This window comes from Echinops telfairi, unplaced genomic scaffold (assembly GCF_000313985.2).
Source record: "Echinops telfairi isolate 266 unplaced genomic scaffold, ASM31398v2 ScPeMD7_7473;HRSCAF=8511, whole genome shotgun sequence".
Classification (NCBI taxonomy): domain Eukaryota; kingdom Metazoa; phylum Chordata; class Mammalia; order Afrosoricida; family Tenrecidae; genus Echinops; species Echinops telfairi.
In genome coordinates, this window is record NW_022111377.1 from 4,635,810 (window position 1) to 4,646,710 (window position 10,901).

Below are 10,901 nucleotides of genomic sequence, written 5' to 3' on the forward strand. Positions count from 1 at the left end.
CTTACCATTTTCTATTAACCAACAAGTTTCTTTCCTTTTTATAATGATTAGTTAGCATATTCTAATAGGAACGCAATGTCAAAATGGAGATATTAAAGTATTCAAGTTCCCCAGTCTATCAAAGGCATGGCTCCTTTTACTGGGTTGTTAGCACAAAATGGCCTCTCAGTGTGCACTGTGGGTGGCTTGTAACACTTTCTAACATGCACAAGATGGACTCTGCTCTTGTCCATGGCTCCAGACGTCCAAAACACTGCATTTTCTCTGTCAATCCTATTGTGCCAAGTTAGAACTGAAAGACACTATTTATTTTAAAAAGTTGATAATGACCTGAGTCATGTGGAATGCTTTCCCATGATAAATACCCCTGAAAGATGCCATTTCCCCAGTTGCCATTTTGGTCTTTCATTATTACATAATAGCAAGTATAGTCTCAAGAAAGAAAATGGCTAGGTGTTTGTAATATATGTCACTCAGTGTTTCCATTTCCAGCACAGCGTGGAATGTTTAATTTCTGCCCTCTAAGTGCTTAATGACTACTGGTTATTTTCTCTTCTCTACAAACATTACCTGTTTCAGTTGCAGTTCATGGAATTCTGCCCATACAATAAACAGGAATATGTGAAACCCCTCAGGGTATTTTCCCTTTCTTGGTTGAACAGATAATTTAAAAGGTTTTTTTTTTTACTTAAAGTAATATGATTTTATTTAGATGCCAAGGCTGTGAAATTTGGATTTATAAATCTTTTTAATTGTAGTTAAAATTATATAATAATGGCTTGTAACTAAAAATCTTCTTATCTTAATACTCATCGCTTTAAAGTGCCTTCATCGTTATTACATTGAAGGACTATTTGATAGAATACTACATTAGTAAAGAAAAGAGAACATTTATAAAAGACTGGAGAAAACTTAACCATGGTGAAATGTACACTTTGATAATAATGCTATTTCTGAATGCACTGGTCTTTAATTCAATATGCTATATAAGCATATCTTATTTTCTAAAATTTGTTTGCTAAAATTTTCTAAAAATTTTGTATTTTATAAAAATCATGTATGCTAAAACACAGTGAGTATATTACCATTTCTATAATTAACATTTTTAAATTGAAAGAAAATAATTTCTTTTAGAATATCCAAGATGATTTCTTCATTAATTAGATAATTTCTTTGTATTAATTTCTCCCAATATCATTATCATAAAATTTAAACTTCTCCCTGCATTACATTTTCTTTACATGGCAAGATAAATCATCTATATCATAATGTTTAAACTGGAGTATTAAATTTGTATTATTAATTATAAAATTTAATAATCTTCATTTGATGTGTTTTGCCATCTTTTCCATGCACGGTTAATTTCAAAATGATGGTTGCTCACATCTCACTGTGCTATAATAAGAATGATCCCAAATTCTAATGCTGAGAAAGCGTTATTTCTCTTGCTACCAGAAAACAAAAGAATAAAATATAATAGCTCGACAATTAAAATGTATATCTTTATCTAAGATCATTCAAAAGCCATCCAAATATATTTATTTCCTGTTTGACAAAAGGTATAATAAATAAAATCGGCAAGCAAGTTAAAATAAAAAAGCCACTCTGGTAAATTTAAACTGACATATGCAGAGAAATAGGTGTGATCTAAAATGCGGCATGTCGTTACTGGCTTCATCCTAGAACTAGCCAGTGGGGATTTCCTTCAGAAAACTCCGTGCTTAAGCTAAGAGATAAAACACAGAGACATCTACTCCCTCAATGAAAAACAACTTTCATCAGTGTAGTCCCTCTTCGTTTTAAATCACAGACTAACCATCCTTCTTACCTCTCTAGAGGGTTGCCCGTCACTAGTAAGAATCCCTAATAACAGAGGTAGTCAGAAACAAATATGATACTTGAAAATTGAATAAAACTGAGTGTACTCTTCTTATAGGAGCTACTTGATAAACACATCGCAGTGAATGTTCGCCACAGGAAGTAGCTAGAAGGGCCTTTTTAAACTCATTATCTGATATTGAGTCTAGCAGGATTAATGTAGACATTTTGGTATGTCATGTACATTTTTTGATTGCAGTGATTAGAACCATGATTAAATGACCCCACACAAAGCAATAGGAAGAAAAACAGAGCTCCCCTTTGACTTACATTTGACTAAGTTTCTTTAAATGTACAAATATATTTTTAGTTTTCTGAGCTATTTCCACCAATAATGCATTCATATATTGCAAGCATTTTTTATGATTCTGATTTCATGTATAGACACATCTCATTTTATTATGTTTCCCTTTCGTGTGATCTTCAGATAGTGCATTTTCCCACAAATCAGAGGTTGGGGGCAAGCCTTTGTTGATTAAATCTATCTCTATTGGCACCATTTTCCAACAGCATAGGTTCGTTCATGCCTCTGCATGAGTCAGCATTGCCTTGGTGGCAGTTAGTTTGGTTTTATTGATTTGGGGCCATATTTTGGTAATTCTTATAGTGTTTTAAACTTTTTCAGAGTGCTATTGAACACATGAATGGCTGCGTTATATCCTAAACCTAACCTTTACACGCACCGGGGAAATAAAAACACGTGTGCCTGGCTTTATTGTGCTATTCTCTGATTGTGGTGGTCGGAAATGGGACCTGGGTGTCCCTGAGGCGCACCTGCACTGAACTCCGTCAGTCTCTTGGCACAGCACAATGGAAAAATGACTTTGTAGCAAAATGCGTGAAAGAATTTTCTTGCAAATGATCGATGTCGTGTAATTGCATTCTCTAGAGGTATTTTGAGATAAGACGGATAGGAACACTTATTGAATTTGAATAAACGGCTGATAATATTTTAGTAGAAGATGTTCAGTTCACTCTAATATATTATTGCTGTTATTACCTGCTCTTTATTCACTTCCAACTCGCGGCAACCCTAGGTATGCAGACTGGACCTGCTCCATAGGGTATTTTAAGCTGTAAACTTTTAGATATAAACTGCTAGGTCTTACCGACAAGGTTCCTCTGGGTGAGTTTGGACCAGCTTGGTGAGTAGTTGAGCATTTAACCATTGATACCATCCAGAGATTCCCTCACTATTAGGTATTGAACATACATAAATAAAATGAGAAGAGCAATGAATTCTATAACAAATATAAATATCAATGATACACAATGCTATGCGATTATGTCATTTGTTTTATCCTAAATAGATTTGAAAATATATTATGTAGACTTAGTAATTAATATACTCATATGGCTGGCCACATTCCGGGATACCTTTTTCTGCAAGATTTTGGGTGCACACTTTAATCCATGCTAGATATAAAAACCATTATGACAGAATTTTATAATATTGTTGCTATTCAGAGACACATACTGAATCTAATGCATATGGGCTTTGGTGAATATTTGTTATAATTTGGATGAAAGAGAATGGACCATAATAAAGTATACAAATAAATTATCATGGTAATTGATCATTTTAAAAATTGTAACAATTTTATTTGTAAGTTCTTATTTGAGTCGTGTAGGTTGTGCTTGTTTAGAAAGGACAATATGTGGATCAGGAAATGATCCTGATAATCTAGGGAGAATGAATGATAACTGTACGAGTTGAACCATAAATGATGATGGTATCTTGATCAAACTCTCAAACTCACTGCCATCGAGTCAATGCTGACTCATAACGATCCTTTAGGAGATTCTGAGACTGCCCCTATGTAAGGGAACAGAAAGTCTTTCTCCTTCGGAGCTCCTTGTGGTTTGGGAACTGCGGATCCTGTGGAATGCAGCCGAAGGTATAACAAATACGCACCAGGGCTCCTCAGTAGACCTTTCCCGATTGAAAAGAGAGGAGTCAAGGAAGACTCTTCCATTTCTTTTATGGTAACTTGGGTTGATTTCAGTTCCTTTTTCTGAGAGGGTAGAAGGTGGTGAAAGAAAAAAACACACCAATAAACAGGGTAACGGGTGAGAAAAAAGAAAGATGTGAACATGCTAGGTTAAACTCCTTTGGGTTCTCAGAAAGCACACATGGACGATTCTCATGAATGCTTTAATTCAGGTTACACTCCGGAGTGGCCTAAAGAACGCAAGGGAAGCGGAACAGGGAAAGGGAAATAAGTGAGCAAGAATGTGGTTTCAGTTGGCTGCAAATCTCAGCAGGATCCCTTGCGGAGCTCTGAAACATGATTTATGCCCTCTAGTCAATCCTATCTTGAGGCAAGGAAGGCATATTTGTCATTCATTGGCTGAAGGCTGTCCTTGTGGAGGTACTAAACCAGGAGCACTTCCACTATCTGAGAGTAAATGAATAATTCTTGGTGTGGCAATGGTTTAACAAATGATGACCTATCTAACATACAAAGAATTATTATTCAACCTTTACAAGACTATTCCAAAATGCATCTCTGAACATAAATCTGATTGAAAGAGGTTAAAAGTGAATGGCAAAAGTTGATAGAAAAGTTGATAGTTATATACTATCACATATATATATATATATATATATATAATGATTTCATGTGTATGTGTTTCTGTATAGGTATAAGGATGCATGTATATATATCTATCATAGTTCCTCATAGTTGTATTATGTTGAATTGCATAGATACATAGTATGTGTATGTGTTTCTGTATAGGCCTAGGTAGGCATGTATATGTATCTATTATGGTTCCTCATAGCTGCATTACATATTGAATTGCTAATCGTGAGGTTAGCCGTTTGAAAACCACTAAGCGCTCTTTAGGGAAAGGTGTCGCTTTCAACTCCCGTCAAGAGTTACAGCCTCAGTAAGCCATAGGGGAGATTCGATCCTGTTCAATGGGATTTCCATGAGCCAAACTGGACTCAATAGCAGTGAGACTTTTTGGTCTGATACACACACACATAACCGTGTGTGTGTGTGTGTGTGTGTGTGTGTGTGTGTGTGTGTGTACATACAAGTATTATAAACAACTCTATACATTTAGCAACGTGGATGAAGTGTTCATATTTCTGGTAAGACATACACTAAAAACACTTATTCTGGAGGAACTAAAAAATTCTGAATAGCCTTATTATTAAGGAGATTGTGTATATTAAAAACTTTTCCAAAGAAAGAAACAAATAAAAACCTATGAGTACAGGTTCGCGCTTTGCTATTCCAACCATGTGAAAAAGATATAAGAAATATCCTACACAATTTTCCAAAAAGAACAGAAAATGGAACACTCCTAAATTAACGTGGATGCACACACACACACACACACACACACACACACACACACACACAAATCCACAAGACAGTACAGATGCCCAACCCTCCAACTCTTCCAAAATGTTATTCTGCACCATTTTCCCCCAAGTATATTCTTTCATGTCCCTGGGTTCTGCAGTTTACTCCCACATTTCACAGAAACTCACAAAATTGAAGGAAATGTGTCATGTGAATTTGGGTGCTGTTCAGTGCCAGAGGTCAAGCAGAGGCAAGCCAAGGGCAGGGTCCAGAGCCAGAAGGCAAAGATGTCCAAAAGCCACAGCAAGTATTTTTGCCTCTGCCAAAATCTCAGTTGAGACATAGAAGCCTGGCTTTCTGGGTAATGTGTGGCCAAACTGCACAGTAGCACCAGCATTTATTGTCCATCCACAGGAAACAGGTGGTGTCCTAAGCCACACCCTATAGTAATTGTAAAGATGTCCACAAGGGAAAAATGGTGTCATTTGTTTCGCACATTCTAGGAAGGGCATTCTCAAGGAAATAAAGGCTGTGACTTGTCTACACCTCTACTAAAGTCAGGTTTCAGAGCCACCCTGACTCTGTCCATTAGTGTAGTAGAGAACACTCTCCCAAATGGGATGATCACCACAGCATAGTTCAAATTTACGACATGAAGAATTATGGGTAGAGGGACTTTAATAAATTGAGGGGAATGTAGACAGATTAGACATTTTAAGCAAACTGTCTTTCATTAAAAAATAACTTTAACATGCATGCTAAATATAACATAAAATTAATTTTAATTTATATTTAAATTAAATATAAAATAATAATTTAAACATTGATTTTCAAAAATATGTCATAAAAACTTAAAAACATATTCATGGAAGAATTTTTTTAAAAGACTTAATAGGATAAAATGTGAACTTAGATATATCAACTAAATTCCAAACTCCTCATTATTATGATTCTTGAATTAAAATTAAATAAATTTAGGATGACAAGAATAACAGATGAATAAAAATGAAAATGGTTTAATATAAATAAATCTGTTGTTTTTTGCTGTTGTTAGATGCTATTGAGTTGGTTCCAACCCACAGTGATCCTATGTACAACAGAACTAAACACTGTCCCGATTCGTGCCATCTTCACAATTGTTTTTATGCTTGCCCCATTGTTGCGCCCACTGTGCCAAACCATCTCATTGAGTACCTTCCTCTTTTTAGCTGTCCCTCTACTTTACCAAGCCTGATGTCTGTCTCCGGGGACTACTCTGTCCTAACAACATGTTCAAAGTACGTGAGACGGTCTCTCCATCCTTGCCTCTAAGGATCATGCCGGCTGTAGTTCTTCCATAACTGATCTGTCTGTTCTCTTGGTAGCCCGAGGTACTTTCAAGATGCTTCTCCAGCACCATAATTCAAACTCATCATTTCCTCTGAGGTCTTTCTTATGCAATGTCCCACTTTCACATGCATATGAGGTGATTGACAATATCAGGACTTGAGTCAGGCCCACCTTAGTCCTCAAAGTGACATCCTTGCTTGTCAACAGTTTAAATGAGCTTTTATTTAACGCTTTATTTCAACACTTGATGTAAGCCTCGATATGCTGATATCTATAGAAAGTAAAATTAAAAGAATATGCACAAATTTAGAAATATGAAGGAAGGGAATTTGAGGAAATGTCTAGACAGTGGTTAGCAACAGCATTGGTGGTGCAGTGGCTTCAGCATTGGGCTGGTTACCGAAGGGTTAGCAGTTTGACTCAACCAGCTGCTCCATGCAAGAATCATGAGGCCGTCTGCTTGTGGAAGGACGTATGGCCTCACAAATGCTGGGGAGCACTTCCACTCTGTTCTATAGGATCATTGTGAATGGCAATCAACTTGATGGCAGTGTGTGGATAGTTAGCAAAAACACTCATTGTCAACGTCAAAGTCAGTTACGTTACAGAGAAAACATGGGTCACCTTCTGCTGGACTAAAGAGCATGAGTCTGATTTACATTTTCGGCCCCTTCCCACGTGTACCCACAGGGAACACCATCAGGGTGAGAGACACGAGTTGCCTCTTTTTCTTTTGATAATACGCTGTCAATATGTCTTCATGACACATTACATTGAATCCATATAACTTTCACTTAATATTTACTCATCCACCCTCATATTTAATTAGGAACAATCCTTAACAATCACTAGGAGATCAAAACGTTTTTAATGTAAAGGCAAAATTATTTCTTCCTTATTGCCACTATCAAACATGTGAAATCATATAACACATGAAAAACTTATTGGGGTGGTATTAAATCCATTATACTATTATCCTCCAGCATCTCCCCCTTTCTGTCTGAATGCCTGTCCATGACTCTGTAAAATTTGCCAAAGAAAACATATAGAATTCCCAGTAGTGACAGCATCAAAGCTCTCACACCGAAACCCCTTCCATGGAACCCAAATAAAAACATCAGAGAAGACTAGCGGGAGACTAAATACATTTCAAGCATTTCCCAGGTTTCTATTTAAATACACTGTCTGCTTTTCAATTGGTCGACTCCTTCCTCTATGAAGCCTTGGGCACACAGTCCAGTGCTCTTACTTTCAGAGCGCTGCCATAGCCATGGTGACAGCGAAGGCTGAAGCAGGCTCGCATTACCTACGGTGGAGCTGGCAGAAGCACATTATACAGATTACCTTACTGAAATGCCAACAAGTGAGTACTAGCAGAATCTTGCTAGGTACCAACACTTAGGATATAATGGGAATTTAATTGTTTCTCGCAGGATGGCTGAATGACTTCTAAATGTGTCATATAACCTATGGAAGCTATGGACGTTAGCTGACAAATTACAAAGCCCATACCCTGTTTTAATTTGTCAGTTTTCAGACCATTCTTGGTGTGGATGCTGACTACTTGGAGATGACAATAGGTAAAGTGATGGAGTAAAAATGGCACTCCATTTATTAATGTATGGGCTTTTATTATATTTTAACAGCTAATTCAGACATTGAACAGCATGTAATTTTTATATATTCTTCCCTCTTGCATATTTTGGATGGGATTTGCCTAAAGGGCAATTTCACATACTACCATGAACTATAATACTCAAGCGGAAGAAATAGCATAAGAATGCTGAAACTACACTCGTCATTTAAAGTCATGCTTTAGGAAATTCTAAAATTAAATCGTGTTAAAGAAAGAACATTGCTTTTTGTATTTTATTTTTCTTCCTCAATTACAATGTCTTAGACATGGTTTCATTTATAAGCTTAAGAATTACGGGTGGCCAAATAATCGTGTGAAATAAAAATCCCACAGCTGTTGTCTTTACAAAGTTCAATAGACATATCAGGAGTATTGTTACCCAGGGTGGCACTGATCATACGATTCAAAAGGTACCATGAAAACGAATCAATTCCAGGAAAGGGTAGGCATTTTGTTACATCAAATCCTGTTGGCCCCTCTGAGTTACAGACAAAGCTGGTGTATATGTCGAGCTCATAAATTCAGTTTGGGACATGGAATACTCATTATGGTGACATGATCCTAGAAAATGAAAGATGGCATTGCAGGAAAAATTCAAAATGATACCTCATATTGCTACCTCCTTCGTTATATCCCACTCCCATTAATAGCAGCCAGAACTACATAAATCCTTGAGTGAGATCCTAATGCTCAAAGTACCAAATGATGTGCACACACACAAATGAAGACATTTGTGCCATTGTGGTTCCCAAACCTAGAAGATTTTGCAAGCATCAGAGTAACAATGATTGAAGAGATTTCAGGGTCTACTGGGTGCAGAACTGAGCTTTGAAATCACCCAAGGGAGCCTGACCTTCCTCATCTTTTGATGCCTCCTGCAATCACCCCAACTTCCTTAAAACAACAGTGGAAGGTGATGTAAAATGTAAAATCTAGTTTAGAAATTAATAAAACACATTCATAAGCTCGTTAAATTTAGCAAAGACATGTACTTGATTTTAGTCAGATTTTTTACCTGAAATATCCTATCCAGGATGTCCATTTTCTTAAAAAATTAACTTCAAGAATTCTTTGAGTCAATGCTCATGTCAATGTGATCTACCACCCATTTCCACCAATAATGGGAGTAGATTTAAAGGATCAGGTAGTAATGGTGAGGTCATATGTTTGACTGAGTACTGCCCCAAACTTCAATTGCTAGTTGTTAAAATGTCACCCTAGTATCATCCAGCGCTTTGTCAGACCCATTCTTTCTTTGTGTTTCATTCAGTCTTAGGTAGCTATATATTTAATGTTATTACCTCTCTGCGAGATGCTGGAGATAAAAAGTATATTCTAGAAGATACCTATAAACAAAACATAGAAGCGTATCATATCGTATATAAGAATGGATAAAGGTTCAGTGGACAAAAATAGACTGGGATTGGGTGGATGGGAGGGGCATAGGACGTACGAGAAGTAGTTGGATTTTAAATAGAATTGGCAGAAATTGTTGAAAATAGCACAGTTGAACAAAGACTTGACCCCTAGAAGTGATTATGCATCTGAGTAAACACTTTGCCTAAGGGCATAACTAAAGGTATGCCTCATTTATTGGTAAAATCATGTGAAAGACACACTGCTGCAGTGCTCAGATTGAGGAAAAGAATAGTACTGTTGAGTCTAGAGAGGTAACAAGGGCCAGATGGAGAAGACCTCGGTCCTGATGTTGTTTGCCTCAATTTTGACTCATAGTGACCTGAGAAGACATAGAACTGACCTCTAAGGTTCTCCACTGTAATCTTTATGAAAGCAAATCACCAGTTCTTCTTTCCCACAGAGCAAATGGTGGGTTTGAATTGCCAGACTTTGGGTTAGCCATCAAACATTTAACCCTGCAATGCTACTATCTTGTAGGTTCCTAATAAATATTTCTACTTTCCTTGTGCTTCAAGGAGAGCATTCTCCAATGTGAACTGAGCTGTAAACTGGTCTCTTTTATGTTTTAAAAAAAGAAGCATCTTAAGAGTTGCAGTAAGACTACTTGTACGAATAGACAAAGGTGGGAGGAGAGAGAGAATGAATCAGGATGATGGGTGATGGTGACTTTGCCTAGGAAACAGCAGTGGAAGTAGTAAGAGGCAGCAGGGATGTCACTAGGGTTGTTGTCTTCCACTGCTATTACTCATGCTGTCACACCCTCTACCATGGACTTGCTCTTATATCAGACCATATCGAATTCGGTTAGGCACCTGATGCCCAAAGTTTCAGCCTCTAGACATTGCTGCTTCTGGGCCTGTGCCCCATGACCTCTGGCCAGTTGACAAGCAGTCTGAGGATGGGTCACTCCACATCCTCTTCTCATGTTGCCTCCTCCTGGATGAGCACTAGCCCCAACTCGGCCCTGGCACAGGTGCCTACTTACCTGTACCAGCACCTGTACATCTCACACTGAAACCCCACACCCTCCAATTTTACGGACCGTAAATGTCACTCTTCAATAATGTCACTCTGACACTACCTTCATACTCCTAGTGATGTAACCGACAAGAAATCAGACTGTATACTTACCTGGCAGGGGAGACACCATGATCAGGAAGGTGGTTTTCCCAGGGCGAGGCTCATCCATTGCACTGCGGGTGTGCTGACCCCTGCGATTTCCCTAAATGAGGGAAACTCAACTGCATATTTTGTGGTAGTGGGGGACTGCGTTCTCGGGAACCCAGGGCGGATGATCCCTACAGGACCAGTGGTGTGAGTGG

At 37.7% G+C, this 10,901-nt stretch overlaps 1 non-coding gene across 1 annotated transcript; it reads left to right on the top strand.

The window, feature by feature from the left end:
• The first annotated feature begins 10,702 nt into the window (after positions 1-10,702).
• LOC115874010 lies at positions 10,703-10,866 on the top strand. Its single transcript, XR_004048752.1, has one exon. It is a non-coding gene; the product is annotated as a U1 spliceosomal RNA (small nuclear RNA).
• The last annotated feature ends 35 nt before the right edge of the window (positions 10,867-10,901 follow it).